This window comes from Diabrotica virgifera, chromosome 6 (genome assembly GCF_917563875.1).
Source record: "Diabrotica virgifera virgifera chromosome 6, PGI_DIABVI_V3a".
Lineage (NCBI taxonomy): Eukaryota > Metazoa > Arthropoda > Insecta > Coleoptera > Chrysomelidae > Diabrotica > Diabrotica virgifera.
In genome coordinates, this window is record NC_065448.1 from 55,140,670 (window position 1) to 55,156,569 (window position 15,900).

Consider the following 15,900-nt stretch of genomic DNA (forward strand, 5'->3'; position numbering starts at 1 on the left):
GGTTCTACTCTATACCTACGCTTAATTTTCCACTTCGGTTTAGAACTTTCCAAAGCCATAGAGCTGTGGCTTTTCACGTTGATTTTGAGAAATCATTTGACAAAATAAGACATGAAAAATTAGCCCAAATTCTAAAGACAAAAAACATAGACAAAAGGGACTTACGAATAATAACAAACCTTTACTGGAATCAAAAAGCACAAATTGTAATAGATAACGAACCCAGTCCAGAAATTGAAATCAGAAGAGGAGTTCGGCAGGGATGTATTACCTATGTCTCACATTACTCTTTAATGCATAGAGTGAAGCCATTTTTGAAGAAGCATTACTATTTCAAGTGAAGGAATAATAATTAACGGAAGATCTATTAACAACATAAGATATGCAGATGACACCGTGATTATGGCAAACTCTGCTAAATAACTCCAATTACTACTAAACAAAACAAACAGTTTCTGTGAACAATATGGACTAAAAATGAATATAAAAAAGACCAAATACATGATAATAACTAAGAAAACAAACATACAAACAAGCAAACATTTGGGAAATGTACCGATAGAAAGGGTTGATAAATACAAATACCTAGGAACCTGGATTTCAGAGAAGAATGATCAAACAACAGAAATAAAGACCAGGAAATGCGTTTGTGAAAATGAAAACAATTCTCTGCAACAAAGAACTTAGATTAGAACTGAGAGTAAGAGCTTTGAGATGCTACGTGTTCTCGATACTGCAATATATGGACTTGAAAGCTGGACATTGAAGCAAGAACACATAAATAAGCTAGTCATTTAAAATGTGGTGTTACAGTTAGAATAGCATGGACACAGAAGAAAATGAACACGGAAGTATTGCGAAAAATTAACAAAGAATGCGAAATAATAAATATGTACAATAAAAATAAGTTACAATATCTGGGACACGTAATGAGGGGATAGCGATATGAAATGCTAAGACTGATAATACAGGGAAAGATAAGAGGCGGAAGGAGTATAGGAAGAAGGAAGGTGTCATGGTTGAAGAATTTAAGGAACTGGTTTAAATGCAGTTCTATAGAACTTTTCAGAGCAGCGGTAGATAGAGTAAAGATAGTGATGATGATATCCAATCTCCGATTAGGAGACGGCACTTAAAAAAGAAAACTGCATAGAGAGGGTGATGTCGAGATATTTAAACTCCATCACTTGTATATTATCTGACCCTCTAGCTACAATTTACAATTAAATTGTTGCAGCATACGTTGTAAATCATCTTCACTTTGAGATATTAGTATCGCGTTATCTGCATAGCAGATTATTTTAAGTTTTTTTTTTCCTCCCACTTGGTATCCTATTTTCGTTCCTACTTTTTTTATTATTTCATCCACTATCAGGCTTAACAATGGAGTGCTCAGGGAATCTCCTGTCTTGTCCCATTGCCAGCATTAATTGGACCATGTCAAATGCCTTTCTTGAGGTCCACGAAACTTCCACTTGCCTCAATATAAATATAGCATCAGTGCATGATCTTCTCGATCTAAAACCTTGTTGATCTTCTGCTAGTGTATAATTTCATTCAGTTTATTTATTATCATTTGGTTGTTAATATTACTGTTGTGTTTAATAAGTTAATTCCTCTGTAGTTCTCCGTGTCCTATTTGTCTTTCTTTTTGAAGAGAGGTATTAGGATGTTTGATCTTCGTTCTTGTGGTATTCTATTTTGTTCTATCATTTTTTGTTTTGGATTAATTTTAATAATTATTGTTGGTTAGGTCTGGTCTTCCGTACTTTGGGAGTTCGTTCGGTATTCTATAATTTCCTGATTTTTTTTTTGTTTTATGGCATAGACTTGGGTGTCAATTAGCCAGTCACAACTTTTTGTTTTCTATTCATACATAAAGAAGGCAATGTGGTCCTTAGAGTTCCATAGCAAACTCTTCCACAGCTCTCTACTCAGTTCAAAAGCTGCAGCTGGCCGCTATGGACTATCCAAGTTGCTCACCACATTTTGCATTATACATCTTCTTTTTTTCTTTTTTCATATATACATAATATATCAAATTATCAGGATTAAAAGTTTAGAGGTTAATTTTAGTTTCACAGATAAATTTCATTAATCATATATTGTTATATTTCTATTTGATATAAAAATTAAAATTTGATAATTATAAACAAAATTCACTTTAATATAAAATATTTTTAATTTTCTCAACCTCGGGCATATAAATTTAAAACAACCTGTATACAACAAATTGTTATATGTAATTTTAAGAAGTGATTAGAATAAGCGTACGAAACTCGGAACAATGTGCTTAGATAAACAAAGTGAATGACGCGTACCATTATCGTTCTTCTCGGAAGGTTGTAACAACTGGCTGATGATTTTCTGTTGGAGTGAATGAAAAGGGAGTGGTAAACTCCAACAGAAGTAGTAAAAAGAAGAAGATCTACTTAATGTAGCCAAAGGACAAAAATGTGTGGCTTCTCCGTTGAAGAAGCTGGAGTAACTAAAATACAACTTTGTAGTAGTATTTGTATGGAAGGATGCCAAGACAAAGAATATCGAATTGATACAGGACTAGAGATGAGAAATCATTAATAGATAGATATAACTTGAATGGCTAGCTAAATATGTATGAGAAGGGCCACTTGACACTCAAGGAAGGATTCGGCCAATTTGCACGGCTATTTTTGGCCAGACAATAGATTAAAGGAAGTGACAATGATGGCTCGAAAAGAAGATATGAAGATAATGTTCAGAAAATAGATAGAGTAAATATAATAATATACTGAAAATAGAATGAATTTTTGGGCGCCAGAAGAAGGATAACTAGGTTAACGCTCTTCCAGGTATTCTACGCTGCTATAGAGTATGTTAAATTTGTAGTACAAGTATGTGAAAAGTTATTAAAGATTATTAAATTATAAAATATACTACTAAAAATAAAGGAGTAATAAGAAAAAAAAATCACAATAAATGTATATTTATTGAATGTAACTACTAGATCTTTTTAACAATCTCTGAGTTAGGACAAGTAACTAGTGTGTAACCCTAACATGACAGGAAAAAGTGATACTAGTGAAAGTCAATTACAAAATCATCATACAACTATGATCTAAGAATACTCTTTATAAGGTTAGAAAAACTGACTACGGGTACCTCTAATACAGGAAGTACAACTTACAACTAGGTTAGTAGAACCCTCACCAAATAATAATTGTACGTTTATAATACGTACACCTTAATTAAATACTACCTGATACTATATATAACATATAAATACCTCACTGTGAGTGGGACAGGCACAAGCCTTATTGAATAAATAAACCTACGAGTGGATACACAGATCCTTTTCCTAACTCGTGGTTTATAATAGTAATAATAACAAGTGAAACCAAAAACTAATCTGAGGGATTAGAATCCAGAAGTTCATATGAATTTAATAAATTAAAGTTAAAGTTAAATAAAGTTAATAAGTTAAAGTTAAGTAAAGTTAATAAGTTCAAGTTAAATAAAGTTAATAATTACAATTTTGACTAATATGTGAAGTTAATTTTTAAAAATTTAATTAAACATATACTAAAATAATGGAATGAGTTTAAATAATTATACAAAAGTGGAACACAGCCTAAAAATAATCAAGATAAGAGTACCGACTACTATTATCAGGGAAAATATCTGAGCTCAGAAATTTATACCTTTATAGATTGCAGAGTGTTGGGGAACGCTATCAATTAAATATTATGTTGTAAAGAAAAAAAAACCTATAAAAAATATAAAGCAGGAAAAAGGTGTGTGCAATTGAACTATAAAAAAAATGTACTAAATATCACAAAACCAGTCTGTCTTTAATAAGAGCACAGTAAATGTTCCCAAACAAACCACTCTTTCCTAATCTTGAAGTTGATGTAATGAGCACCCAAGGGTGCTAACTCTCGCTAGCAGCTGTCCTGCTGGAGGTACAGGAGAGGAAGACTGGTAGAAAGCAGCTGAAGGTACTCAAAACTGTTGGAAAGCAGCTGGAGGTACTCAAAAAAAGAAAATGTGGAAATAATCCAGGCTGGTCGCCTATTGATTGTTTCTCTCTGTGTGGTCTGGCCTTGGTGTTGTTGTAGGGTGGCTTTAAGATTTCATGGTAGGTGCTAAAAAAAACACAGTGTGGTGTTACTACCAATCTACCAATGTCAAAAAAAAGAAGCAAGAGATACGAGGAGGTGTTTTTATTCCTATGGGAATAAGAAGAAATAGGTCATTAAGTCCAAAAACTTGAATGACTAGACAGCTTGACCTTTTATCAGGTTGCTATCAGATGACCTTGGTCAAATAACACAAGTAATTTCCAATTGAAATACAAAATATAATTACTGTGAAAGAATATTTTATTATAATATATACACCGGTATATAGATATATTATACAAGGATGAAATATAGTAAGACTAAGCGATGGATACTTATTTGTTCATCGTTCAAAAGATAGGAGTTCTGTAGACTTGAAAGGAATATAAAAAATGGAGTTTAAATTAGCTCTATTTTCCAACTGGAAGCACAAATTAACAACGAATATTGAATTATCTCTAGATGAGTTTGATCCATGAAAATAAAACATAAAAACCATGAAAATAGACTATGTGAAACTTAGTTAGCAAATGTCAAGGACTTCCAAAATGGCTGAATAAAATACTTAATAAAATGTGTATTTACCGGGGTAGAACTCATTGGATATAGTATGCTCTAAAATTCTTCAAATCCACTGCTGCTGGATAACTTCACTATACTTTTATTGTAATATTTAATCAATTTGGAACTGAGAATTAGAGGTGAATAATTGAGTCTAATGACCCCGCACACTACGATTCAGACCGAACACTCGAGAAACAATGGCAATCCAAGGCTCACGTTCACAGCTGAATCCTTCGTACCCCTCTACTAAGCATTGGCTGTCAAAGTGGGGAAACCAATGTTGCCACGTTTTAAATGTGACGTCATCAAGCATTTAAAAATTCTGAGATGGGTTTAAGTTCTATTTGAATAAACATTGAAAGAAAATAATTCTGAAAATAATTAAATAATATTTTGGATAGTTAAATAATATCTTCCCATCAATAATCGATTCTATAAGGGGCGGAACGTCACATTCCCTTTCAACCACCAGAAAAAAAATTTTATTTAAAAAAATTTTTTTTTTTTTTTTTTTTTCAAAATATTAAACTAGAGTAGTAGTGCTTAGTGTATCATTCCCCGTTGATTCGCAAGATTACAAATAATCACCACTAATAATCAAGGGAAAGTAGGATGGTCACTGCAGCAAATAACGGAAATTGCAAAATATGACCCGAAGTCCTAGTAAAAGTGCTAAAGATGAGACATAATTTATAATGACAAATAAGTGTCGAATTGGCAGTAAATCCAAAGTTGAACTATCCATGGACATCAGATTTATAAGGAGTATATCCAAGGACGAACAACCAGGCAAAGGTGAGAGCCAATTCATACCATAACGCAAGTACATATACTAAAGTCACCAATGAAATCAATAACTATAATAAGTGAAGAATCAAACACTCAATCCTAAATTGGACTAGCAATGGACACCAGATTCGTAATAGCATATCCAGAGAAGAACAACTAGGAATATTTATAGAATAATTTTCACCAATACCAACTAATATAAATAGTGAACATACCAAAGGAATGCAAACACATTAACCAAAATAAATGTGGAATCAGACACTCAATCCAAAGTCAGACTATCAATGGACAACAGATTCACAAAAGCATATCCAATGAAGAACGACCAGGAAGATTTATGGACCAATTCACATCCATACTAAATCATATAAATAAATTAGGTCTACGTACACCCACATCCGGTAATACGAACCTATACAACCAAATAAACAAAATAAGTGAAGAATCGGACACTTAATCCAAAATCGGACTAGCAATGGACACCAGATTTATAGGAGCATATCCAAAGAAGAACGATCAGGAAGATTTATGGACCAATTCTCACTAATACTAAATAACTAACTAAATTAGCTCTAGATCTACCCTCATCCGGTAATATGAGCCTATCGAAACTAAATAGTAAAAATAAAGGATGAACTTATAAGTTCTATGACTCCATGGTAAATACAAAATATGACGGGAACGAGCTCCCAATCTTTCATAAGACTGTATATTCATGTGAACATACATAGGATTATCCAGGAGATATTCCTGAATCTAAGCAACAATTAATGCCTAAGGAAAGAAGAGGGAATCTACTAAAAAGAAAATCAATAATTTGTCCCAGTGGGTTAATCACTAACATTACGACTCTACGGCTATGGAAAGTCAAGCATCTATATACTATGAACTAAGAGACATAAAATAAGCAAACTAGACTTCCCTATTATCGTGTGAAAATGTGCCTGGAATATTTGGAACAATTGCACAAGAATGGTTAGGAAGTGTTGTACACCATTTCCCAACCAGAAATATTATCATGGATAAACATCTGCCTACTCTGACAAGAAAGACATGGATTACGAAATCGGATAGCAGTGATCAGTTGCTGAACTTCGAACCCACGTATTCACCAACTTTGAGCATTAACAGACTAGTTCATAAGAAGAAATATGAAGGACTCAAGAATTCATTTATAAATCAAAATTCCAAATTCATTCCAGAATCATCCTGTGGAGGAAGTAAGAATCCGAATTAATATAAAGTATTTAAGGTACCTGTGACAAATATCAATAAAGTAACCCAATAACAAATTAACAACCACAACTTCTTTCCAATATGGCAAATCCAATGACATGATATAAAAACAATAAAAAAAAATAATAGGTATGTAATCAAATATCCAAGATATAACACATAATCTAAGATATGGTAGTGTAACATAGCTCCATCTATATTAAGCAAGAATACTTGTATGAGCCCACACATCCAAATATCTTAATATATAATAATCAACAGCCCTTTTATTCTGAGAGGTTGAGTACAAAACTAAGAGTACAAGTGGAGGTTATTAACTTGGTAATACTACTGGCTGGATTAGTATTTGAGAATATTTGTCGATAATGACTCAAATGCAATCTATAATACAAAAAAATAATAATAAACTCATACAAGCGGTATTACACAAGAATTCGGTACCTAATAACTAATACGTGAGAAATCATCAAGCCATGCCGAAGGATAAAAATTGCTATGGTCAGGCATTATCTGGTGATTAACAATTTAAACTAAAATACTATACCATAATAAAACTAATTAAAGGCAAACACAGGAAGATATTAGCTTAAACAACCCTGTTAAGCTAATCTTCTTCCGATGAAGTTGAAGAATCCACATCGTCCATGGTGTTGTCAGGCAGTAAATCCTTTACATGAAATTGACCAATTCGCTTATTAGTCGAATTGTCCTTTAATTCATAAATCAAAGGAGATATTACCCTTGAGACAGTACATGGGACATATTTCTGGCAAAACTTTGCAGAAATGGCATCACCCTTATTGGATTTGACAAAATTGCGCTTTAAGACTCGATCACCAACAAAGAATCGCAGATCTCGTTTCCTCAAATTATAGTGCTGCTGGTTCCTTAGGTAAGAAGTTTTTAACTTCTTCCTAATGTCTGCGAAAATATGAGGTAACGTCTGGAGATCATCTAAGCGATGAAGTTTCTCAGATATTTGAGGAAGATTTTCGGAATTGTCTGAAATTACACCAAAATAATCACCTGATAAAGCCACATTCCTACCAAAATTCAAATATGCTGGAGAGCACTGGGTAACTTCATGGACAGAAGTCCTTATGGCTTGAGCTATGGAATGAATATATTGATCCCAAGCTCTGTGATCAGGGTAAGTATAGGACCTTAGAGCTGTGACAATACTGCGATTTACTCTCTCAGTATGATTTGCTTGTGGATGGTAGGCAGCATTATAAAAGGTCTTTTGAACCTTATATTTAGCTAGAAGATCTTTAAAGGCCTTCGATACAAACTGAGGACCGTTGTCACATGACACAATTTGAGGAACACCATACACCAAAAAGACTTGTTCCTCCAAATATTTTAAAATTGCTGGAGTTGTGGCCTGGCGAAGGGGACAAACTAAAGGAAATTTAGTGAAATAATCCACAACTACCAGGCAATAGGTATTACCCTTGTAACTCCGAGGATAAGGTCCAATGAGATCCATTGAGATCATCTGCCAAGGAAAATTTATGTTCCTGAAGGAACCCATAAGTCCAGCCTGTGGTAGGTTACTTGGTTTACAAGTAGCACAAACCATGCATTTAGAAATGTACCTTTTTATAGACTTCCGCATACCAGGCCAATAATATAATTCGGCAATACGGTGATAAGTCTTATAAAAACCAAAATGACCCGCCGTAACTTCATCATGAAACATATGCAGAATATTTTCCCTATTTGGCGTAGGTACAACTATTTTCCACTCCGACATATTGGATAAGGACTCTATCGGACTTAAGATGTGTTTGTACAGAATATTATTCTCTACCTTAAAATCAGGATATTTTTGTGGGTCTTGAGTGACCCTATCAATCATATTCTGATACCACATATCAGGACTTAAAGAGGACAGATCTAGGACATTAATATCATGGACACGTGAAAGAGCATCTGCGACCACTACCCCGTTTGCCTTTCTATGGACAATCTTATATGAATAGGCAGCCAGTTTGCATATCCATCGAGAAAGCCTCTGTGAAGGGTTTTTCATACTATGAAGCCATACTAAGGAACTATGATCAGTAATTATAGTGAAATTACGACCTTCCAGATAATAACGAAAAGCTTCTAACCCATGGATGATAGCTAAGAGTTCTTTCTCCGTAGTTGAATAGTTTTTCTGGGCCTTGTTCAACTTCTTACTAGTGTACGCTATGGGGTGTTCGGAGCCATCTTTCAACTGAAATAATACGCCTCCAGAAGCTGTATTAGAGCAATCTGTCATTAGATAAAAATGCTCATCAAAATTAGGTGACATCATAACCGGAGCGCTCGTTAAAGCATCTTTAACGCGCCTAAAAGCTTCGTCAGCCTCAGGAGTCCAAGTAATGGTCTGTCCCTTTTTCCTGTTCTTCAAAAGATCAGTAAGAGGTGACAACAAAGTAGAGTAGGACGGTACAAATCGCCGATAATAGCCACACATTCCCAATATCCTACGGACTTGGGTGGTGGTCTTTGGTATAGGAAAATTTTTGATAGCAACTATTTTCTCAGGATCAGTCCTCAGCCCCTGGTTATCCACAACATAACCCAAGAACTTAAGACTAGGGCGACAAAACTGACATTTATCCAGATTGACCGTTAGATTAGCTTCCTTAAGACGTAAAAATAACTTATCTAAAATTTCCATATGAAGGGAAAAATCAGGAGTGACAACCAAAATATCGTCTAAATAATAGAAAACATAGGGCTCTAACGGTGGACCAATGACTAAATCCATCAGACGACACATTGTCTGAGGAGCAGAAACAAGACCGAAAGGCATGGTGACAAACTGGAATAATCCTTTACCACTGACAGCAAAAGCAGTATACTTCTTGCTCTCTTCACTCAGTGGGATCTGTAGGAAGGCCTTAGACAAATCAATAGAAGAGATGTATTTGGCATTCTGAAGTTTGCTCAAAATCACATCTATTCTGGGGATAGGATAAGCATCCCTGTTAGTTGTGATACTGTTTAGTTTTCGACCGTCAAAGCAGATCCTGAAGGATCCATCCTTCTTCTTCGTTAACCAGAGCGGAGAACAGTAGGACGATGTTGAAGGTTCTATGATATTTAAAGCAAGCATCGAATCTACTTCCTTTTCTAAATCTGCCTGCCAGGCTTGAGGTATGGGGTACTGATATAATCTGAAAGGAGTGGGATTTCCCACTTCGATAGTGTGAGAGATTAACGACGTACGACCTAGTTTGTCTTTTGAAGAAAGAGTAGTAAATTTAGAGATCATACTCTCTAATTGCCTTTGTTCAGAGCTTGATAAACTAGCAAAATCGTGAATAGCACTAAGGGTAGATAAATTAAATTCAGATATGGAAAAAGAAAAATCAGAACAACTTAAGGTACTATTGAAAGCATTGAAAAAGTCCATACCTAAAATTATAGAATTCTGCACGGAAGGAATAACATAAAATGTAATTTCCCTACATAAATCTGCCACTGTGATTTTAATTTGGAGTTTGCCCGTAATGGACTGAACTGTACCATCTGCAGTAGATACTTGCAAAGATGAAATGGGCATAATGGGAATACTAGAATTTTTCAATAAATTTAACGAATGTGCCCCTATCAATGAAATATTAGAGCCACTATCTAACAAAGCTAAACACGATTGTCCTAAAATTTGAATAGGAAGATATGGCCTATTATCATTTTGTTTCCTAACTAATAACGAATTAATATCTAGATCTAAAGTATTTGGTTGTCTACAACCGTTATATGGAACTAACCCAGACGTATCATCATCATTAACAAAACTAGAATCTAATATAGATAATGGAACCACATTACTATCACAATTATTATTGTTACGTTGAACACTACCAATCAAAGAAGCGTTTGTAAATGACCATCTGTGATCATTTGAATCAAGCGAATCTAACGTATTATCTATAGAAATAAATTTCTGGTTTAATTTTGTTTTGTGGTGTGTGCTGCTTTCTTGAACGACACCCCTTTCCCTTTTCGTGAAGATGGGTTTGGGTTGCTGGATGTGCTTGGTCCAGCAGTTTCGTTTGACGATGGGGTTTGATTCCCTGATTGGATGTTGGACGGAGAAACGTTCAGGGGACGGACCTCCGACGTGTCGTTTCCCGAACACTTAGAACAGTTTCTTTTAAGGGTGTTCTCTCGGCCACAACCATGGCAGAAAATACGATTTTGAGGAATCCCACAATTGTAAAATGGGTGACCAGGCTGATCACAATTCCAGCAGACAAGAGAACTAACAACCGAAACATTATGTTCATGACCCTTATTTAGCCAAGAACGTTGCCTAAAGGAAGTTGGCTGAGAAGAAGAGTTAGAAGAGGATCGAGATGTGGATGGAGGTTGAGAAGACCAGGATAACGTTTCCTCCAAACGTTTGCATTTTATAGTAAGGTCATCAATGTTCTGAATGTCCATAAGAGCTAATTGTTGATGATAAAAGGGCAATAGACATTTAAGGATGATTTTAATTTTAGCTAAATCTGACAAAGGAGTGTCTAAACGACTACACATACCTAATATAGTATTAATAAACATAGTAACAGATTCCCCAGGTTTCTGCTTATGATTCTTAATTTGATCTAATAAATCATCCTGGAATGAATACGGAAGAAAATCCGACTTCAACTTTTTAATCAGATCAGACCAACAAGAAAAATTACCCCTGTTATTCATAAACCATGTAAAAGCGGTCCCGGTGAACAACTCAGCAGAAGCAGCAAACAAATCCTCTTCAGAAACACCTCTAGATATTCGAAGACATTCAACCCTTTCTAAAAATGACATCACATCAGTGTGCTGTTTTTCACCTGAAAATGAAATACCCCATTTGTGTACTTGAACAGGTTTGGAGTACGTAAAGCTAGGTACATTGACTGAAGCATTAGGAGTAGAGGTAGCAATGGGGTTAACTCTAGAATCAAGTTCACCCTCTAGTGTTAATATTTTAAGAGAAACAGACCTCTTGAACGGTTCCTGTTCTTCAGAAGGACAGTGTAGCAAGTGTACACGGGCAGAAATATGGCCTAGACGAGATGTTAATCGCGCATACTCTGTATCCTTTACAGTTCCCCTAAACTTTTCGATTTTTTTAGACAAGCTGTCCAATGTTTCAGTGATTCCTTTTTGTTGTTCCTCAAAAGGAAGGGATACAGCTGAAATTTGGAGAAAACTTCTATTGCCAGCTTCTTGTTTCAAAGCACCTCTCAAAAGATTGCGTTTTTTATCGACAGTTGTCGACTCCTCTGGCATTATGTCCCGAATCTTTAATTCATAATCCAATTCATCCACCAGAAGATGTTCAGCTTTAAAAGCACACATGATGAGAGCAAAGTTATTGACAAATAGTCCAAAGAACAGAAATATGAAAAATATGAAAATATGAAAGTTTGCACGCAAAATATATATAATATAAACCGAGAAAATATCAGCAACACACCAACAAAATCAAAATAGCCAGCAAAAAAAAAAATATATATATAATGCAGTATATAATCTAATAAATAAGATCAAATAAATATATAAGATCAAATAAATGGATAAATAATCCAATAAATATTGTATACTCAAGTAAACCTACTACCTAAATACTGGAAGTAAATTTTTTTATTTATATGTAACTTACCACCACTCTAGAAAAAATATATATCTATAATAATAATAATAATAATCAACACTTAGTTGTACCTCCAACTATACCACTATTGACTGAAGAAATAAAATTGTTATATGAATTATATTATTAATAGCAATATTAAATATAAGTTCCCAATAAAAATTCAAAATCTAACCCAGAATGTAAGCTGCACAAACATATACTATAATGAGGTCCCAAAATATAAACAAAAATCAAAACAGCGTTTAAGAATACCTGATATGTATCAGAAATTAAAAATAAAATAAATAAGTAACAATATGTGTATAGGATACCAAACGGAAATAACAAAGAGATTTCAGATAAAAGAGAAGAATTGACCTAAATGAATACTGTCTCAGACCAAAAATAAAGCCACCACGTTGGAAAGCCGATGTAACAACTAGCTGATGATTTTCTGTTGGAGTGAATGAAAAGGGAGTGGTAAACTCCAACAGAAGTAGTAAAAAGAAGAAGATCTACTTAATGTAGCCAAAGGACAAAAATGTGTGGCTTCTCCGTTGAAGAAGCTGGAGTAACTAAAATACAACTTTGTAGTAGTATTTGTATGGAAGGATGCCAAGACAAAGAATATCGAATTGATACAGGACTAGAGATGAGAAATCATTAATAGATAGATATAACTTGAATGGCTAGCTAAATATGTATGAGAAGGGCCACTTGACACTCAAGGAAGGATTCGGCCAATTTGCACGGCTATTTTTGGCCAGACAATAGATTAAAGGAAGTGACAATGATGGCTCGAAAAGAAGATATGAAGATAATGTTCAGAAAATAGATAGAGTAAATATAATAATATACTGAAAATAGAATGAATTTTTGGGCGCCAGAAGAAGGATAACTAGGTTAACGCTCTTCCAGGTATTCTACGCTGCTATAGAGTATGTTAAATTTGTAGTACAAGTATGTGAAAAGTTATTAAAGATTATTAAATTATAAAATATACTACTAAAAATAAAGGAGTAATAAGAAAAAAAAATCACAATAAATGTATATTTATTGAATGTAACTACTAGATCTTTTTAACAATCTCTGAGTTAGGACAAGTAACTAGTGTGTAACCCTAACATGACAGGAAAAAGTGATACTAGTGAAAGTCAATTACAAAATCATCATACAACTATGATCTAAGAATACTCTTTATAAGGTTAGAAAAACTGACTACGGGTACCTCTAATACAGGAAGTACAACTTACAACTAGGTTAGTAGAACCCTCACCAAATAATAATTGTACGTTTATAATACGTACACCTTAATTAAATACTACCTGATACTATATATAACATATAAATACCTCACTGTGAGTGGGACAGGCACAAGCCTTATTGAATAAATAAACCTACGAGTGGATACACAGATCCTTTTCCTAACTCGTGGTTTATAATAGTAATAATAACAAGTGAAACCAAAAACTAATCTGAGGGATTAGAATCCAGAAGTTCATATGAATTTAATAAATTAAAGTTAAAGTTAAATAAAGTTAATAAGTTAAAGTTAAGTAAAGTTAATAAGTTCAAGTTAAATAAAGTTAATAATTACAATTTTGACTAATATGTGAAGTTAATTTTTAAAAATTTAATTAAACATATACTAAAATAATGGAATGAGTTTAAATAATTATACAAAAGTGGAACACAGCCTAAAAATAATCAAGATAAGAGTACCGACTACTATTATCAGGGAAAATATCTGAGCTCAGAAATTTATACCTTTATAGATTGCAGAGTGTTGGGGAACGCTATCAATTAAATATTATGTTGTAAAGAAAAAAAAACCTATAAAAAATATAAAGCAGGAAAAAGGTGTGTGCAATTGAACTATAAAAAAAATGTACTAAATATCACAAAACCAGTCTGTCTTTAATAAGAGCACAGTAAATGTTCCCAAACAAACCACTCTTTCCTAATCTTGAAGTTGATGTAATGAGCACCCAAGGGTGCTAACTCTCGCTAGCAGCTGTCCTGCTGGAGGTACAGGAGAGGAAGACTGGTAGAAAGCAGCTGAAGGTACTCAAAACTGTTGGAAAGCAGCTGGAGGTACTCAAAAAAAGAAAATGTGGAAATAATCCAGGCTGGTCGCCTATTGATTGTTTCTCTCTGTGTGGTCTGGCCTTGGTGTTGTTGTAGGGTGGCTTTAAGATTTCATGGTAGGTGCTAAAAAAAACACAGTGTGGTGTTACTACCAATCTACCAATGTCAAAAAAAAGAAGCAAGAGATACGAGGAGGTGTTTTTATTCCTATGGGAATAAGAAGAAATAGGTCATTAAGTCCAAAAACTTGAATGACTAGACAGCTTGACCTTTTATCAGGTTGCTATCAGATGACCTTGGTCAAATAACACAAGTAATTTCCAATTGAAATACAAAATATAATTACTGTGAAAGAATATTTTATTATAATATATACACCGGTATATAGATATATTATACAAGGATGAAATATAGTAAGACTAAGCGATGGATACTTATTTGTTCATCGTTCAAAAGATAGGAGTTCTGTAGACTTGAAAGGAATATAAAAAATGGAGTTTAAATTAGCTCTATTTTCCAACTGGAAGCACAAATTAACAACGAATATTGAATTATCTCTAGATGAGTTTGATCCATGAAAATAAAACATAAAAACCATGAAAATAGACTATGTGAAACTTAGTTAGCAAATGTCAAGGACTTCCAAAATGGCTGAATAAAATACTTAATAAAATGTGTATTTACCGGGGTAGAACTCATTGGATATAGTATGCTCTAAAATTCTTCAAATCCACTGCTGCTGGATAACTTCACTATACTTTTATTGTAATATTTAATCAATTTGGAACTGAGAATTAGAGGTGAATAATTGAGTCTAATGACCCCGCACACTACGATTCAGACCGAACACTCGAGAAACAATGGCAATCCAAGGCTCACGTTCACAGCTGAATCCTTCGTACCCCTCTACTAAGCATTGGCTGTCAAAGTGGGGAAACCAATGTTGCCACGTTTTAAATGTGACGTCATCAAGCATTTAAAAATTCTGAGATGGGTTTAAGTTCTATTTGAATAAACATTGAAAGAAAATAATTCTGAAAATAATTAAATAATATTTTGGATAGTTAAATAATATCTTCCCATCAATAATCGATTCTATAAGGGGCGGAACGTCACAAGGTCGATCATTAGCCTATGCTAAATAAAACTCAGTGAAATAGATGATAGTTCATTATCGTTTTTCGCGGAAGGTTTCGATCATTAGCCTATGCTAAATAAGACTCATTTGAAAGAGAGAATAGGTCATTAAAATTTGTAAATAGTTAGAAAGTATTTTAGAATGGGAATTAAATATTTTCTTTTGAAATCCATTAAGCATATTTAGAAAGATTAAAAATTGGTTTTGAGGAATATTACGAATGAGAGTTGGTGGTGGAAGATTGATTTGTGAATCTGGAAGGGATATTTAGAAAGTAGGGGAATGAATGACAAAGTGAGATCAGAATGTTTTGAGCTGTCGAGAAGTGAAGTCGAGGAGTAGACGGTAGTGTACGGAGA

The 15,900-nt window shown here is 33.9% G+C and overlaps 1 protein-coding gene and 2 long non-coding RNA genes across 6 annotated transcripts in view; 1 reads left to right on the forward strand and 2 right to left on the reverse strand.

Annotated features, from left to right (window-relative positions):
* LOC114343216 (ethanolamine kinase) overlaps positions 1–15,900 on the forward strand; it is a 171,569-nt gene that overhangs the window by 151,987 nt on the left and 3,682 nt on the right. The window lies entirely within an intron of this gene.
* On the reverse strand, positions 2,950–5,898 carry LOC126887002 (uncharacterized). Its single transcript, XR_007698863.1, has 2 exons — positions 4,686–5,898; positions 2,950–4,124 (listed from the first exon to the last, which is right to left on the reverse strand). It is a non-coding gene; the product is annotated as an uncharacterized LOC126887002 (long non-coding RNA).
* LOC126887001 (uncharacterized) lies at positions 13,352–15,496 on the reverse strand. The gene is made up of 2 exons (XR_007698862.1): positions 15,088–15,496; positions 13,352–14,526 (listed from the first exon to the last, which is right to left on the reverse strand). It is a non-coding gene; the product is annotated as an uncharacterized LOC126887001 (long non-coding RNA).